Consider the following 17,251-nt stretch of genomic DNA (forward strand, 5'->3'; position numbering starts at 1 on the left):
AACAGCCCGCCTCCAGCCCTAGACCGGGCCAGCCGAAGCCTGCTCTTCTTCCGACACGCCCTCCCACGGCCAGGGTTATTCGCCCGCTGTCAGCCACTCTCCCGGCCAGGTCCGCAACTCTCTGCTCGCGCCAGCCGAATCCTCCTTGCCAGATGGCCCTGCTACTTCCTCGCCACTGGCCCGCTTGAAGCCGCAGAGGGCTCTTGCTGCCCTTCCGGTGAACTCCCGCTTCTCCTTTTCCCGGGCACTTAATGAAGAAATTCTCCAGCAAAAAGATTCAGTATAAGTCCCCTTTCTCGATGGGCACTGGCGATACAGGTGCTCCTCGCTACCACATTGCGCTTTCGCAGGCCTTAAGCGCACTACACTGTCGCTGGTGGTCCTCCTAACCACAGATGCGGCACCTCCGCCCAGGGCAGACCTCTTTATGGGTGGCCAAGGGCCCTACACACTTCCAGCAGTACAACGGCTGGCCAGGGTAGTGGAGGAAACACCGGTTGGGACCGAGAGAAATTTCCCGGAGGGTGGACTAGACCACCCGGAGCAGCCCGGGTCCGCCTTCAATCTGACGAAACCTGCATGCCTGCCCAGACGCCGAATGGCGCCCCGCAGCTTCTCCCGCTGAGACAGAAGAGCAGTACCGCGGCTGTGCTCTGATGACCTCCTATCCGCCACGGCGGGGTTGTAAACGGGCATTGCGATGGGGACCTCATCCATGGCGAACAACGGGACCAGGCCGAAGACCACGAAGCACCTTCCTCTTCCCTGAGCCGCGAGCACCGGTCTAAAAAAGGCGGAGCAGCGCTCGGTGAAGGCAGCGAAAGTGATGTCCAGAAACCTCAAGAGCAAAAATCCTGCAGGCAAAGAACCTTGAGGGAGCCATCCCGCTAAAGTCCCTGGAGCAATGGAGCAAAATCCAATCCCAGCAAAATCGCTTCTTCACGCCCTCTGCTGCATCTCTGTAGAGCTCCACCCGAACAGCCGACGGCCGCACTACTCGGAGCCGGCTGACGCTCAGCCTCCTTCTCTCCGCGCACACACTTGATCTTAGCCAAAAGGCCGAGAAGCGATAACTTGTTAGTCCCCTTGCTTGGCGGACAGCCCATAGCCCCGCTTTCCGAGGCTTACGGAAGCCCCAATGAAGGAATCGGGGCCACCCCCAGCTGTTGACCTGAATATGGGGGAGGGGGGTGTTGACGAGGAACAGCTGACAGTGGTGAGCACAGCCTGGCGATGATTAGCAAGGGAACATGGGTGGGGACACGTGGACGAGGAGCAGCTGATAGTGGTGAGCACATCGTGGCGATGATAGGCTAGGGATAAGTGGCATTTGCTGGTCACATGCACTTTCCATATTAGGCTAAGTCAGTCAGTAATAATAATAAGTGAGTAACAAAGTAAGTCAGTAAGTCAGTAAGTCAGTCAGTAATAAAATACGTCAGTCAGTAAGTAAGTAATAAGAAAGTAATAAGTGAGTAACAAAGTAAGTCAGTAAATAAGTCAGTCAGTAATAAAGGATGTCAGTCAGTCAGTAAGTAAGAAATAAGAAAGTAAAAAGTGAGCAACAAAGTAAGTCAGTAAGTAAGTAATAAGAACGTAATAAGTGAGTAACAAAGCAAGTCAATAAATAAGTCAGTCAGTAATAAAGGATGTCAGTCAGTTAGTAAGAAATAAGTAAGTAAAAAGTGAGCAACAAAGTGAGTAAGTAAGTAATAAGAATGTAATAAGTGAATAACAAAGCAAGCAAGTCAGTCAGTAATAAGAATACATTAAGTAATGAAGTAAGTAAATAAGTCAGTCAGTAATAAAGGATGTCAGTCAGTCAGTAAGTAAGTAATAAGAAAGTAATAAGTGAGTAACAAAGTCAGTAAATAAGTCAGTCAGTAATAAAGGATGTCAGTCAGTAAGTAAGAAATAAGAAAGTAAAAAGTGAGCAACAAAGTAAGTGAGTAAGTAAGTAATAAGAACGTAATAAGTGAATAACAAAGCAAGCAAGTCAGTCAGTAATAAGAATACATTAAGTAATGAAGTAAGTTTTTTTTTTTCTACTTTTTTACATTAGAAAATGTTGCACCAAGCCTGGAAGTACTGCAATACCAGGCCGATGCGTGGATCGGACGGAGCAAGCCCCTTTTCCAGCTCCCAGCTCTAAAAATCCGTTTAATATATGGTCCCCGGATAGAGAGCGTATCAGATATTAAACTGATAAGAACAGATACTACACTTGATCTTAGCCAAAAGGCCGAGAAGCGATAACTTGTTATTCCCCTTGCTTGGCGGACAGCCCATAGCCCCGCTTTCCGAGGCTTACGGAAGCCCCAATGAAGGAATCGGGGCCACCCCCAGCTGTTGACCTGAATATGGGGGAGGGGGGTGTTGACGAGGAACAGCTGACAGTGGTGAGCACAGCCTGGCGATGATTAGCAAGGGAACATGGGTGGGGACACGTGGACGAGGAGCAGCTGATAGTGGTGAGCACATCGTGGCGATGATAGGCTAGGGGTAAGTGGCATTTGCTGGCCACATGCACTTTCCATATTACGCTAAGTCAGTCAGTAATAATAATAAGTGAGTAACAAAGTAAGTCAGTAAGTCAGTCAGTAATAAAATACGTCAGTCAGTAAGTAAGTAATAAGAAAGTAATAAGTGAGTAACAAAGTAAGTCAGTAAATAAGTCAGTCAGTAATAAAGGATGTCAGTCAGTCAGTAAGTAAGTAATAAGAAAGTAATAAGTGAGCAACAAAGTAAGTGAGTAAGTAAGTAATAAGAACGTAATAAGTGAGTAACAAAGTAAGTCAGTAAATAAGTCAGTCAGTAATAAAGGATGTCAGTCAATAAGTAAGAAATAAGAAAGTAAAAAGTGAGCAACAAAGTAAGTGAGTAAGTCAGTAAGTAAGTAATAAGAACGTAATAAGTGAGTAACAAAGTAAGTCAATAAATAAGTCAGTCAGTAATAAAGGATGTCAGTCAGTAAGTAAGAAATAAGAAAATAAAAAGTGAGCAACAAAGTGAGTAAATAAGAAATAAGAACATAATAAGTGAATAACAAAGCAAGCAAGTAAGTCAGTAATAAGAATACATTAAGTAATGAAGTAAGTTTTTTTTTTTTCTACTTTTTTACATTAGAAAACGGTGCACCAAGCCTGGAAGTACTGCAATACCAGGCCGATGCGTGGATCGGACGGAGCAAGCCCCTTTTCCAGCTCCCAGCTCTAAAAATCCGTTTAATATAGAGCCCTCATATAGAGGGCGTATCAGATATTAAACTGATAAGAACAGATACTACACTTGATCTTAGCCAAAAGGCCGAGAAGCGATAACTTGTTATTCCCCTTGCTTGGCGGACAGCCCATAGCCCCGCTTTCCGAGGCTTACGGAAGCCCCAATGAAGGAATCGGGGCCACCCCCAGCTGTTGACCTGAATATGGGGGAGGGGGGGTGTTGACGAGGAACAGCTGACAGTGGTGAGCACAGCCTGGCGATGATTAGCAAGGGAACATGGGTGGGGACACGTGGACGAGGAGCAGCTGATAGTGGTGAGCACATCGTGGCGATGATAGGCTAGGGGTAAGTGGCATTTGCTGGTCACATGCACTTTCCATATTAGGCTAAGTCAGTCAGTAATAATAATAAGTGAGTAACAAAGTAAGTCAGTCAGTAATAAAATACGTCAGTCAGTAAGTAAGTAATAAGAAAGTAATAAGTGAGTAACAAAGTAAGTCAGTAAATAAGTCAGTCAGTAATAAAGGATGTCAGTCAGTCAGTAAGTAAGTAATAAGAAAGTAATAAGTGAGTAACAAAGTAAGTCAGTAAATAAGTCAGTCAGTAATAAAGGATGTCAGTCAGTAAGTAAGAAATAAGAAAGTAAAAAGTGAGCAACAAAGTAACTGAGCAAGTAAGTAATAAGAATGTAATAAGTGAATAACAAAGCAAGCAAGTAAGTCAGTAACAAGAATACATTAAGTAATGAAGCAAGTAAGTTTTTTTTTTTCTATTTTTTTACGTTAGAAAACAGTGCACCATGCCTGGAAGTACTGCAATACCAGGCCGATACGTGGATCGGACGGAGCAAGCCCCTTTTCCAGCTCCCAGCTCTAAAAATCCGTTTAATATAGAGCCCTCATATAGAGGGCGTATCAGATATTAAACTGATAAGAACAGATACTACACTTGATCTTAGCCAAAAGGCCGAGAAGCGATAACTTGTTATTCCCCTTGCTTGGCGGACAGGCCATAGCCCCGCTTTCCGAGGCTTACGGAAGCCCCAATGAAGGAATCGGGGCCACCCCCAGCTGTTGACCTGAATATGGGGGAGGGGGGGTGTTGACGAGGAACAGCTGACAGTGGTGAGCACAGCCTGGCGATGATTAGCAAGGGAACATGGGTGGGGACACGTGGACGAGGAGCAGCTGATAGTGGTGAGCACATCGTGGCGAGGATAGGCTAGGGGTAAGTGGCATTTGCTGGTCACATGCACTTTCCATATTAGGCTAAGTCAGTCAGTAATAATAATAAGTGAGTAACAAAGTAAGTCAGTCAGTAATAAAATACGTCAGTCAGTAAGTAAGTAATAAGAAAGTAATAAGTGAGTAACAAAGTAAGTCAGTAAATAAGTCAGTCAGTAATAAAGGATGTCAGTCAGTCAGTAAGTAAGTAATAAGAAAGTAATAAGTGAGTAACAAAGTAAGTCAGTAAATAAGTCAGTCAGTAATAAAGGATGTCAGTCAGTCAGTAAGTAAGTAATAAGAAAGTAATAAGTGAGTAACAAAGTAAGTCAGTAAATAAGTCAGTCAGTAATAAAGGATGTCAGTCAGTAAGTAAGAAATAAGAAAGTAAAAAGTGAGCAACAAAGTAAGTGAATAAGTCAATAAGTAAGAAATAAGAACGTAATAAGTGAATAACAAAGCAAGCAAGTAAGTCAGTAATAAGAATACATTAAGTAATGAAGTAAGTAAGTTTTTTTTTTTTCTACTTTTTTACATTAGAAAATGGTGCACCAAGCCTGGAAGTACTGCAATACCAGGCCGATGCGTGGATCGGACGGAGCAAGCCCCTTTTCCAGCACAGCCTGGCGATGATTAGCAAGGGAACATGGGTGGGGACACGTGGACGAGGAGCAGCTGATAGTGGTGAGCACATCGTGGCGATGATAGGCTAGGGGTAAGTGGCATTTGCTGGCCACATGCACTTTCTATATTAGGCTAAGTCAGTAAGTAATAATAATAAGTGAGTAACAAAGTAAGTCAGTAAGTCAGTCAGTAATAAAATGCGTCAGTCAGTAAGTAAGTAAGTAATAAGAAAGTAATAAGTGAGTAACAAAGTAAGTCAGTAAATAAGTCAGTCAGTAATAAAGGATGTCAGTAAGTAAGAAATAAGAAAGTAAAAAGTGAGCAACAAAGTAAGTGAGTAAGTAAGTAATAAGAACGTAATAAGTGAATAACAAAGCAAGCAAGTAAGTCAGTAATAAGAATACATTAAGTAATGAAGTAAGTTTTTTTTTTTTCTACTTTTTTACAAACAAAGTAAGTCAGTAAGTCAGTCAGTAATAAAATACGTCAGTCAGTAAGTAAGTAATAAGAAAGTAATAAGTGAGTAACAAAGTAAGTCAGTAAATAAGTCAGTCAGTAATAAAGGATGTCAGTCAGTCAGTAAGTAAGTAATAAGAAAGTAATAAGTGAGAAAGTAAGTTAGTAAATAAGTCAGTCAGTAATAAAGGATGTCAGTCAGTAAGTAAGAAATAAGAAAGTAAAAAGTGAGCAACAAAGTGAACAAGTAAGTAATAAGAACGTAATAAGTGAATAACAAAGCAAGCAAGTAAGTCAGTAATAAGAATACATTAAGTAATGAAGTAAGTAAGTTTTTTTTTTTTCTACTTTTTTACATTAGAAAATGGTGCACCAAGCCTGGAAGTACTGCAATACCAGGCCGATGCGTGGATCGGACGGAGCAAGCCCCTTTTCCAGCACAGCCTGGCGATGATTAGCAAGGGAACATGGGTGGGGACACGTGGACGAGGAGCAGCTGATAGTGGTGAGCACATCGTGGCGATGATAGGCTAGGGGTAAGTGGCATTTGCTGGTCACATGCACTTTCCATATTAGGCTAAGTCAGTCAGTAATAATAATAAGTGAGTAACAAAGTAAGTCAGTAAGTCAGTCAGTAATAAAATGCGTCAGTCAGTAAGTAAGTAAGTAATAAGAAAGTAATAAGTGAGTAACAAAGTAAGTCAGTAAATAAGTCAGTCAGTAATAAAGGATGTCAGTAAGTAAGAAATAAGAAAGTAAAAAGTGAGCAACAAAGTAAGTGAGTAAGTAAGTAATAAGAACGTAATAAGTGAATAACAAAGCAAGCAAGTAAGTCAGTAATAAGAATACATTAAGTAATGAAGTAAGTTTTTTTTTTCTACTTTTTTACAAACAAAGTAAGTCAGTAAGTCAGTCAGTAATAAAATACGTCAGTCAGTAAGTAAGTAATAAGAAAGTAATAAGTGAGTAACAAAGTAAGTCAGTAAATAAGTCAGTCAGTAATAAAGGATGTCAGTCAGTCAGTAAGTAAGTAATAAGAACGTAATAAGTGAGTAACAAAGCAAGTCAATAAATAAGTCAGTCAGTAATAAAGGATGTCAGTCAGTAAGTAAGAAATAAGTAAGTAAAAAGTGAGCAACAAAGTGAACAAGTAAGTAATAAGAACGTAATAAGTGAATAACAAAGCAAGCAAAGCAGTCAGTAATAAGAATACATTAAGTAATGAAGTAAGTAAGTTTTTTTTTTTTCTACTTTTATACATTAGAAAACGGTGCACCAAGCCTGGAAGTACTGCAATACCAGGCCGATGCGTGGATCGGACGGAGCAAGCCCCTTTTCCAGCTCCCAGCTCTAAAAATCCGTTTAATATAGAGCCCTCATATAGAGAGCGTATCAGATATTAAACTGATTAGAACAGATACTACACTTGATCTTAGCCAAAAGGCCGAGAAGCGATAACTTGTTATTCCCCTTGCTTGGCGGACAGCCCATAGCCCCGCTTTCCGAGGCTTACGGAAGCCCCAATGAAGGAATCGGGGCCAACCCCAGCTGGTGACCTGAATATGGGGGAGGGGGGTGTTGACGAGGAACAGCTGACAGTGGTGAGCACAGCCTGACGATGATTAGCAAGGGAACATGGGTGGGGACACGTGGACGAGGAGCAGCTGATAGTGGTGAGCACATCGTGGCGATGATAGGCTAGGGGTAAGTGGCATTTGCTGGCCACATGCACTTTCCATATTACGCTAAGTCAGTCAGTAATAATAATAAGTGAGTAACAAAGTAAGTCAGTAAGTCAGTCAGTAATAAAATACGTCAGTCAGTAAGTAAGTAATAAGAAAGTAAAAAGTGAGTAACAAAGTAAGTCAGTAAATAAGTCAGTCAGTAATAAAGAATGTCAGTCAGTCAGTAAGTAAGTAATAAGAAAGTAATAAGTGAGTAACAAAGTAAGTCAGTAAATAAGTCAGTCAGTAATAAAGGATGTCAGTCAGTAAGTAAGAAATAAGAAAGTAAAAAGTGAGCAACAAAGTGAGTAAGTAAGTAATAAGAACGTAATAAGTGAGTAACAAAGTAAGTCAGTAAATAAGTCAGTCAGTAATAAAGGATGTCAGTCAGTAAGTAAGAAATAAGAAAGTAAAAAGTGAGCAACAAAGTAAGTGAGTCAGTAAGTAAGTAATAAGAACGTAATAAGTGAGAAAGTAAGTTAGTAAATAAGTCAGTCAGTAATAAAGGATGTCAGTCAGTAAGTAAGAAATAAGAAAGTAAAAAGTGAGCAACAAAGTGAATAAGTAAGTAATAAGAACGTAATAAGTGAATAACAAAGCAAGCAAGTAAGTCAGTAATAAGAATACATTAAGTAATGAAGTAAGTTTTTTTTTTCTACTTTTTTACAAACAAAGTAAGTCAGTAAGTCAGTCAGTAATAAAATACGTCAGTCAGTAAGTAAGTAATAAGAAAGTAATAAGTGAGTAACAAAGTAAGTCAGTAAATAAGTCAGTCAGTAATAAAGGATGTCAGTCAGTAAGTAAGAAATAAAGTAAAAAGTGAGCAACAAAGTAAGTCAGTAAGTAAGTAATAAGAACGTAATAAGTGAGTAACAAAGCAAGTCAATAAATAAGTCAGTCAGTAATAAAGGATGTCAGTCAGTAAGTAAGAAATAAGTAAGTAAAAAGTGAGCAACAAAGTGAGTAAGTAAGTAATAAGAATGTAATAAGTGAATAACAAAGCAAGCAAGTCAGTCAGTAATAAGAATACATTAAGTAATGAAGTAAGTAAATAAGTCAGTCAGTAATAAAGGATGTCAGTCAGTCAGTAAGTAAGTAATAAGAACGTAATAAGTGAGTAACAAAGTAAGTCAATAAATAAGTCAGTCAGTAATAAAGGATGTCAGTCAGTAAGTAAGAAATAAAAAAATAAAAAGTGAGCAACAAAGTAAGTCAGTAAGTCAGAAATAAGAACATAATAAGTGAATAACAAAGCAAGCAAGTCAGTCAGTAATAAGAATACATTAAGTAATGAGGTAAGTTTATTTTTTTCTACTTTTTTACATTAGAAAACGGTGCACCAAGCCTGGAAGTACTGCAATACCAGGCCGATGCGTGGATCGGACGGAGCAAGCCCCTTTTCCAGCTCCCAGCTCTAAAAATCCGTTTAATATAGAGCCCTCATATAGAGGGCGTATCAGATATTAAACTGATTAGAACAGATACTACACTTGATCTTAGCCAAAAGGCCGAGAAGCGATAACTTGTTAGTCCCCTTGCTTGGCGGACAGCCCATAGCCCCGCTTTCCGAGGCTTACGGAAGCCCCAATGAAGGAATCGGGGCCACCCCCAGCTGTTGACCTGAATATGGGGGAGGGGGGGTGTTGACGAGGAACAGCTGACAGTGGTGAGCACAGCCTGGCGATGATTAGCAAGGGAACATGGGTGGGGACACGTGGACGAGGAGCAGCTGATAGTGGTGAGCACATCGTGGCGATGATAGGCTAGGGATAAGTGGCATTTGCTGGTCACATGCACTTTCCATATTAGGCTAAGTCAGTCAGTAATAATAATAAGTGAGTAACAAAGTAAGTCAGTCAGTAATAAAATACGTCAGTCAGTAAGTAAGTAATAAGAAAGTAATAAGTGAGTAACAAAGTAAGTCAGTAAATAAGTCAGTCAGTAATAAAGGATGTCAGTCAGTCAGTAAGTAAGTAATAAGAACGTAATAAGTGAGTAACAAAGCAAGTCAATAAATAAGTCAGTCAGTAATAAAGGATGTCAGTCAGTCAGTAAGTAAGTAATAAGAAAGTAATAAGTGGGCAACAAAGTAAGTCAGTAAATAAGTCAGTCAGTAATAAGTGAATAACAAAGCAAGCAAGTCAGTCAGTAATAAGAACGTAAGTGAGTAACAAAGTAAGTCAGTAAATAAGTCAGTCAGTAATAAAGGATGTCAGTCAGTCAGTAAGTAAGTAATAAGAAAGTAATAAGTGAGTAACAAAGTAAGTCAGTAAATAAGTCAGTCAGTAATAAAGGATGTCAGTCAGTAAGTAAGAAATAAGAAAGTAAAAAGTGAGCAACAAAGTAAGTGAGTAAGTAAGTAATAAGAACGTAATAAGTGAATAACAAAGCAAGCAAGTCAGTCAGTAATAAGAATACATTAAGTAATGAAATAAGTAAGTTTTTTTTTTTCTACTTTTTTACATTAGAAAACGGTGCACCAAGCCTGGAAGTACTGCAATACCAGGCCGATGCGTGGATCGGACGGAGCAAGCCCCTTTTCCAGCTCCCAGCTCTAAAAATCCGTTTAATATAGAGCCCTCATATAGAGGGCGTATCAGATATTAAACTGATAAGAACAGATACTACACTTGATCTTAGCCAAAAGGCCGAGAAGCGATAACTTGTTATTCCCCTTGCTTGGCGGACAGCCCATAGCCCCGCTTTCCGAGGCTTACGGAAGCCCCAATGAAGGAATCGGGGCCACCCCCAGCTGTTCACCTGAATATGGGGGAGGGGGGTGTTGACGAGGAACAGCTGACAGTGGTGAGCACAGCCTGGCGATGATTAGCAAGGGAACATGGGTGGGGACACGTGGACGAGGAGCAGCTGATAGTGGTGAGCACATCGTGGCGATGATAGGCTAGGGGTAAGTGGCATTTGCTGGCCACATGCACTTTCCATATTACGCTAAGTCAGTCAGTAATAATAATAAGTGAGTAACAAAGTAAGTCAGTCAGTAATAAAATACGTCAGTCAGTAAGTAAGTAATAAGAAAGTAATAAGTGAGTAACAAAGTAAGTCAGTAAATAAGTCAGTCAGTAATAAAGGATGTCAGTCAGTCAGTAAGTAAGTAATAAGAAAGAAATAAGTGAGTAACAAAGTAAGTCAGTAAATAAGTCAGTCAGTAATAAAGGATGTCAGTCAGTCAGTAAGTAAGTAATAAGAAAGTAATAAGTGAGTAACAAAGTAAGTCAGTAAATAAGTCAGTCAGTAATAAAGGATGTCAGTCAGTCAGTAAGTAAGTAATAAGAACGTAAGTGAGTAACAAAGTAAGTCAGTAAATAAGTCAGTCAGTAATAAAGGATGTCAGTCAGTCAGTAAGTAAGTAATAAGAACGTAATAAGTGAGTAACAAAGTAAGTCAGTAAATAAGTCAGTCAGTAATAAAGGATGTCAGTCAGTAAGTAAGACATAAGAAAGTAAAAAGTGAGCAACAAAGTAAGTCAGTAAGTAAGTAATAAGAACGTAATAAGTGAGTAACAAAGCAAGTCAATAAATAAGTCAGTCAGTAATAAAGGATGTCAGTCAGTAAGTAAGAAATAAGTAAGTAAAAAGTGAGCAAGTAAGTAATAAGAATGTAATAAGTGAATAACAAAGCAAGCAAGTCAGTCAGTAATAAGAATACATTAAGTAATGAAGTAAGTAAGTTTTTTTTTTTCTACTTTTATACATTAGAAAACGGTGCACCAAGCCTGGAAGTACTGCAATACCAGGCCGATGTGTGGATCGGACGGAGCAAGCCCCTTTTCCAGCTCCCAGCTCTAAAAATCCGTTTAATATAGAGCCCTCATATAGAGGGCGTATCAGATATTAAACTGATAAGAACAGATACTACACTTGATCTTAGCCAAAAGGCCGAGAAGCGATAACTTGTTATTCCCCTTGCTTGGCGGACAGCCCATAGCCCCGCTTTCCGAGGCTTACGGAAGCCCCAATGAAGGAATCGGGGCCACCCCCAGCTGTTGACCTGAATATGGGGGAGGGGGGTGTTGACGAGGAACAGCTGACAGTGGTGAGCACAGCCTGGCGATGATTAGCAAGGGAACATGGGTGGGGACACGTGGACGAGGAGCAGCTGATAGTGGTGAGCACATCGTGGCGATGATAGGCTAGGGGTAAGTGGCATTTGCTGGCCACATGCACTTTCCATATTACGCTAAGTCAGTCAGTAATAATAATAAGTGAGTAACAAAGTAAGTCAGTAAGTCAGTCAGTAATAAAATACGTCAGTCAGTAAGTAAGTAATAAGAAAGTAATAAGTGAGTAACAAAGTAAGTCAGTAAATAAGTCAGTCAGTAATAAAGGATGTCAGTCAGTCAGTAAGTAAGTAATAAGAAAGTAATAAGTGAGCAACAAAGTAAGTGAGTAAGTAAGTAATAAGAACGTAATAAGTGAGTAACAAAGTAAGTCAGTAAATAAGTCAGTCAGTAATAAAGGATGTCAGTCAATAAGTAAGAAATAAGAAAGTAAAAAGTGAGCAACAAAGTAAGTGAGTAAGTCAGTAAGTAAGTAATAAGAACGTAATAAGTGAGTAACAAAGTAAGTCAATAAATAAGTCAGTCAGTAATAAAGGATGTCAGTCAGTAAGTAAGAAATAAGAAAAAAAGTGAGCAACAAAGTGAGTAAGTAAGAAATAAGAACGTAATAAGTGAATAACAAAGCAAGCAAGTCAGTCAGTAATAAGAATACATTAAGTAATGAAGTAAGTAAGTTTTTTTTTTTTCTACTTTTTTACATTAGAAAACGGTGCACCAAGCCTGGAAGTACTGCAATACCAGGCCGATGCGTGGATCGGACGGAGCAAGCCCCTTTTCCAGCTCCCAGCTCTAAAAATCCGTTTAATATAGAGCCCTCATATAGAGAGCGTATCAGATATTAAACTGATAAGAACAGATACTACACTTGATCTTAGCCAAAAGGCCGAGAAGCGATAACTTGTTAGTCCCTTTGCTTGGCGGACAGCCCATAGCCCCGCTTTCCGAGGCTTACGGAAGCCCCAATGAAGGAATCGGGGCCACCCCCAGCTGTTGACCTGAATATGGGGGAGGGGGGTGTTGACGAGGAACAGCTGACAGTGGTGAGCACAGCCTGGCGATGATTAGCAAGGGAACATGGGTGGGGACACGTGGACGAGGAGCAGCTGATAGTGGTGAGCACATCGTGGCGATGATAGGCTAGGGGTAAGTGGCATTTGCTGGTCACATGCACTTTCCATAATAGGCTAAGTCAGTCAGTAATAATAATAAGTGAGTAACAAAGTAAGTCAGTCAGTAATAAAATACGTCAGTCAGTAAGTAAGTAATAAGAAAGTAATAAGTGAGTAACAAAGTAAGTCAGTAAATAAGTCAGTCAGTAATAAAGGATGTCAGTCAGTCAGTAAGTAAGTAATAAGAAAGTAATAAGTGAGTAACAAAGTAAGTCAGTAAATAAGTCAGTCAGTAATAAAGGATGTCAGTCAGTCAGTAAGTAAGTAATAAGAAAGTAATAAGTGAGTAACAAAGTAAGTCAGTAAATAAGTCAGTCAGTAATAAAGGATGTCAGTCAGTCAGTAAGTAAGTAATAAGAAAGTAATAAGTGAGTAACAAAGTAAGTCAGTAAATAAGTCAGTCAGTAATAAAGGATGTCAGTCAGTAAGTAAGAAATAAGAAAGTAAAAAGTGAGCAACAAAGTAAGTGAATAAGTCAATAAGTAAGAAATAAGAACGTAATAAGTGAATAACAAAGCAAGCAAGTAAGTCAGTAATAAGAATACATTAAGTAATGAAGTAAGTAAGTTTTTTTTTTTTCTACTTTTTTACATTAGAAAATGGTGCACCAAGCCTGGAAGTACTGCAATACCAGGCCGATGCGTGGATCGGACGGAGCAAGCCCCTTTTCCAGCACAGCCTGGCGATGATTAGCAAGGGAACATGGGTGGGGACACGTGGACGAGGAGCAGCTGATAGTGGTGATCACATCGTGGCGATGATAGGCTAGGGGTAAGTGGCATTTGCTGGCCACATGCACTTTCTATATTAGGCTAAGTCAGTAAGTAATAATAATAAGTGAGTAACAAAGTAAGTCAGTAAGTCAGTCAGTAATAAAATGCGTCAGTCAGTAAGTAAGTAAGTAATAAGAAAGTAATAAGTGAGTAACAAAGTAAGTCAGTAAATAAGTCAGTCAGTAATAAAGGATGTCAGTAAGTAAGAAATAAGAAAGTAAAAAGTGAGCAACAAAGTAAGTGAGTAAGTAAGTAATAAGAACGTAATAAGTGAATAACAAAGCAAGCAAGTAAGTCAGTAATAAGAATACATTAAGTAATGAAGTAAGTTTTTTTTTTCTACTTTTTTACAAACAAAGTAAGTCAGTAAGTCAGTCAGTAATAAAATACGTCAGTCAGTAAGTAAGTAATAAGAAAGTAATAAGTGAGTAACAAAGTAAGTCAGTAAATAAGTCAGTCAGTAATAAAGGATGTCAGTCAGTCAGTAAGTAAGTAATAAGAAAGTAATAAGTGAGAAAGTAAGTTAGTAAATAAGTCAGTCAGTAATAAAGGATGTCAGTCAGTAAGTAAGAAATAAGAAAGTAAAAAGTGAGCAACAAAGTAAGTGAGTAAGTAAGTAATAAGAACGTAATAAGTGAGTAACAAAGTAAGTCAGTAAATAAGTCAGTCAGTAATAAAGGATGTCAGTCAGTAAGTAAGACATAAGAAAGTAAAAAGTGAGCAACAAAGTCAGTCAGTAAGTAAGTAATAAGAACGTAATAAGTGAGTAACAAAGCAAGTCAATAAATAAGTCAGTCAGTAATAAAGGATGTCAGTCAGTAAGTAAGAAATAAGTAAGTAAAAAGTGAGCAACAAAGTGAGTAAGTAAGTAATAAGAATGTAATAAGTGAATAACAAAGCAAGCAAGTCAGTCAGTAATAAGAATACATTAAGTAATGAAGTAAGTAAGTTTTTTTTTTTTCTACTTTTATACATTAGAAAACAGTGCACCAAGCCTGGAAGTACTGCAATACCAGGCCGATGCGTGGATCGGACGGAGCAAGCCCCTTTTCCAGCTCCCAGCTCTAAAAATCCGTTTAATATAGAGCCCTCATATAGAGGGCGTATCAGATATTAAACTGATAAGAACAGATTTTTTTTTTTTTTTTTTTTTTTTTTTTTATTAGAACCAGTTCCACACAACAATAAACGATACATCAAATCCAGCAAAACAAAACCAGTCCGTCCCTCTTACATCCCTCCCACTTACCACACATCAATATAAAACCCAAAACAATCAGAACCACAGTCACATTTCTTGTCATAACACAAACCACCTTACACAAAAATTAAATCACAAAGAAAATGATCACAAATACGTCAGGAGACCAAAATGTTCAAATCCAACAGAATACAGAAATTTAAACGATCCCACCCCCATCACCTCACCGGTCTGGCCACCATGGGGCCCCCAGTACCGTGGTTCCCGAAAAACCTCCCCCCTCCAAAACTCCCACTCCTACCCTCACAAAACCCTCCCCCCCTTGCTCCTCACCTTGCACCTTACGGAGCTTGGCCCTGAATAACCGGAATAGACGTGCCTGACTGACGCGTCGGGACAGGCTCCGAATGCCCTCGCACCTCGCGCCCCAAAGAATGCACTTTGCCACCGAGACGGCCTGCCACAGAGGCCTTGCCATCCCAGGCCCCATGAGCCCCAATCCGCTGCCATACAGCACAAGATCGCGGCCTATCGCTGCCCCCTCTTCAGCGGGCAACCACTCCGACACGTGTCTCCAGAAGAGGGCCGCGATGGGACATGACCACAATGCATGGTCAATGGTCTCATCGCCCCCGCACCCATTTGGACACAGGGGCGTCCGAGTTGAGCCGTGCCTATAGAGCCTCTCCCTCACAGGGAGGCGCCCCAGCGCCCCCAACCAGTGCAGATCCTTGCTGGCCCCATATAGCCACTTCGGCTGAATCCTCGCCCAGTCTACACCCGGCATGCGGGGCAACGCCTCGCTCATGTATTCTGCGCAACAGTCCCTCCACTTCTTATACAGCCTACGGTGTTCCAGGACGAGACTGTCCGCCAGGCACCACGGCTGGTCCCGGACGAACTCGACCGCCTTTTGGTAATGCCATGGGCGGTCGACCGACCACGGTGCCGTGCCTCTCCAGGGAATCACCGTTCGCAAAGTGAAACCCAGCCAAAACTTTGCAAACAGGGCCGATATATGTCCCTCCGACCCCCTGGTCAATCTCGCCGCAAAGGACATGAACAAGGCCATGGTCTTGAGGGGGGCACAAATCACACCTCTGCCCCCTTTCTCTCAATCCCTATACATTCGTACGCGGGCGACCTGCTCGTTCCTCCCTCCCCAAATGAACGTAAACACAAGGCGCTCTAGGCGCCGTCCTGTCACAAAGGGGACAGGGAAGACATAGGCAAGATGGTTCAATCTTGCCAACAGGTCGGCATTGACCGCAAGCACCCTCCCCGAAAGAGAGAGATCCCTCCGGTTCCAGCTTTCAGCCCTCGCCTGTACTTTCCTGAGGGCAACGTCCCAGTTCTTCTGGGCGTTGTCCTCCCTCCAGAAGACGATGCCCAGAATCCTGAGCCCATCCTGGCACAGAGAGAAACCCCCCGGGACCTCAGACCTTCCAGCCCACGTTCCAGCATAAAGTACGGAGGACTTCCCGCGGTTAACCCGTGCACCAGTAGCATCTGAGAACGCCTCGATCACCCGCTCCAATGCGCGGAAGTCCTCATCTCGGCCGAGGAACAGCGTAGTGTCGTCGGCATACGCCGACACCTTGGCCCTAACCCCGTTCGCGCCCGGGATATGAAGTCCCTGAAATGGATCTCTTCTCAGCCTCTCCACCAGAGGCTCTAGGAACAGCACATAGAGCATCGGCGAGAGCGGGCACCCCTGCCTGACCCCCCCTTTCTGCTCGATCAACGCGGAAAGATGTCCGTTAATGGTGACACGGCTCACTGCCCCGGTATAAAGCAGTCGCACCATGGCAGTGAAAACCGGACCAAAGCCCATTCGCTCCAGGAGCGCAAACAGAAACGCGTTCGACACACGATCGAAGGCCTTCTCCTGGTCCAAATTCAGCAAAGCCAACGGTACCTGGCGTTGCGTCGCCCATGCCAAAGCATCTCTGACCAGCGCCAGGTTCATACCACACGTCCATCCGGGCACCCCACAAGTCTGGTCAGGGTGCACCACCGTGGCCATCACCCTTCTGAGGCGTAGGGCCAGTAACTTGGCAACGATCTTATAATCCGCCGTCAGCAACGTGATCGGCCGCCAGTTTGCCAAGTCCGCCCTGTCACCCTTCTTGTGTAGAAGGGCGATATGCCCGACTCTCGCTGACTGTGGAAGGAGCCCAGCCCCAAATGCCTCCCTGTAAACGGCCATCAGATCTGGGCCCACGAGGGGCCAAAAGGTCCGGTACCACTCCACAGGGAGACCGTCCCCTCCAGGAGCCACGCCTGTCTCCAGAGAGAGCATAGCGCTCTCCATCTCCTCTAGAGACACCTGCTCTTCCAACTCCACTACGCTTTCCCCAGGCAGTCTATCTACCACAGAGTCCAGAAACCCGGCTGCCAGTTCACCGCTCGATCCCCTTCGTTGGAAGAGGTCACAGTAAAAGGCACTAGCGCAGCCCAACATGTCCTCGGGCACGGTCAGTACCCGGGTACCATCACTTAAACCCTCTATATAAGACCCTCGCTGCCGGCTTCTGACACTATTAAAAAAGAAGCGTGTAGGGCGCTCGTCCAACTCAAGTGCCTGCCTACCCGCCTGAACAAAGTAGTTGCGGGCCTCCGCCTCAAAGTGAGCTCGTAGGGCTTCACTGGCATCCCTGAGCCGCCCGCAATCTCCATCTATCCAAGCCGAAGCAAGGACTCTTGACCACTGCCTGGCTCTTTCCACTCTCCGTCTTGCCATCTCCTGGCCCCACCAGCGGACCAGGGTGGCAACTCTCT

The 17,251-nt window shown here is 42.1% G+C and overlaps 8 non-coding genes and 1 pseudogene across 8 annotated transcripts; all 9 read right to left on the minus strand.

The window, feature by feature from the left end:
• Positions 1–2,063: 2,063 nt before the first annotated feature.
• On the minus strand, positions 2,064–2,254 carry LOC131358720 (U2 spliceosomal RNA). Its single transcript, XR_009205663.1, has one exon. It is a non-coding gene; the product is annotated as a U2 spliceosomal RNA (small nuclear RNA).
• An 873-nt stretch (positions 2,255–3,127) lies between these two features.
• Positions 3,128–3,318, minus strand: LOC131358655 (U2 spliceosomal RNA). The gene has a single exon (XR_009205601.1). It is a non-coding gene; the product is annotated as a U2 spliceosomal RNA (small nuclear RNA).
• A 691-nt stretch (positions 3,319–4,009) lies between these two features.
• Positions 4,010–4,200, minus strand: LOC131358686 (U2 spliceosomal RNA). The gene has a single exon (XR_009205631.1). It is a non-coding gene; the product is annotated as a U2 spliceosomal RNA (small nuclear RNA).
• A 2,590-nt stretch (positions 4,201–6,790) lies between these two features.
• LOC131358719 (U2 spliceosomal RNA) lies at positions 6,791–6,981 on the minus strand. Its single transcript, XR_009205662.1, has one exon. It is a non-coding gene; the product is annotated as a U2 spliceosomal RNA (small nuclear RNA).
• Positions 6,982–8,578: 1,597 nt separating this feature from the next.
• On the minus strand, positions 8,579–8,769 carry LOC131358712 (U2 spliceosomal RNA). Its single transcript, XR_009205656.1, has one exon. It is a non-coding gene; the product is annotated as a U2 spliceosomal RNA (small nuclear RNA).
• A 949-nt stretch (positions 8,770–9,718) lies between these two features.
• Positions 9,719–9,909, minus strand: LOC131358657 (U2 spliceosomal RNA). Its single transcript, XR_009205603.1, has one exon. It is a non-coding gene; the product is annotated as a U2 spliceosomal RNA (small nuclear RNA).
• A 1,057-nt stretch (positions 9,910–10,966) lies between these two features.
• LOC131358692 (U2 spliceosomal RNA) lies at positions 10,967–11,157 on the minus strand. The gene has a single exon (XR_009205637.1). It is a non-coding gene; the product is annotated as a U2 spliceosomal RNA (small nuclear RNA).
• An 874-nt stretch (positions 11,158–12,031) lies between these two features.
• On the minus strand, positions 12,032–12,222 carry LOC131358675 (U2 spliceosomal RNA). Its single transcript, XR_009205621.1, has one exon. It is a non-coding gene; the product is annotated as a U2 spliceosomal RNA (small nuclear RNA).
• Positions 12,223–14,248: 2,026 nt separating this feature from the next.
• LOC131358724 (U2 spliceosomal RNA) lies at positions 14,249–14,462 on the minus strand (annotated as a pseudogene).
• Between the last annotated feature and the right edge of the window lie 2,789 nt (positions 14,463–17,251).

This window comes from Hemibagrus wyckioides, linkage group LG08 (assembly GCF_019097595.1).
Source record: "Hemibagrus wyckioides isolate EC202008001 linkage group LG08, SWU_Hwy_1.0, whole genome shotgun sequence".
In the NCBI taxonomy this organism is placed as follows: domain Eukaryota; kingdom Metazoa; phylum Chordata; class Actinopteri; order Siluriformes; family Bagridae; genus Hemibagrus; species Hemibagrus wyckioides.